The following is a 338-nucleotide window of genomic DNA, read 5'->3' on the forward strand; positions in this document are numbered from 1 at the left end:
CCAGGATGAAAAATACTTGTGTACAAAAATCTCATGATCCCAGGTCATTGATAGAAAAGTGATATATTTTACAGGCACATACTGCAGCACTGTCACACAAATATCAACTTTAAATATATATTCATATTATTTATATCCCCATCAGACAGTGTAACTTCTATTTGCTTACACATAAATGAATGGATCAGTTTTCAAATTAACACATATGCCTCATATATTACTTTTTGGAGAGTCCTGCATGTAATAAAAGGCATATACAAATGTCACATTCCATGTTTTAAGCCCTAACCAAAAGCTAAACAATATATCATCCTGTGCCTTTCTATTACAGGGCCTAC

Source organism: Pleurodeles waltl, chromosome 7, assembly GCF_031143425.1.
Source record: "Pleurodeles waltl isolate 20211129_DDA chromosome 7, aPleWal1.hap1.20221129, whole genome shotgun sequence".
In the NCBI taxonomy this organism is placed as follows: Eukaryota; Metazoa; Chordata; class Amphibia; order Caudata; family Salamandridae; genus Pleurodeles; species Pleurodeles waltl.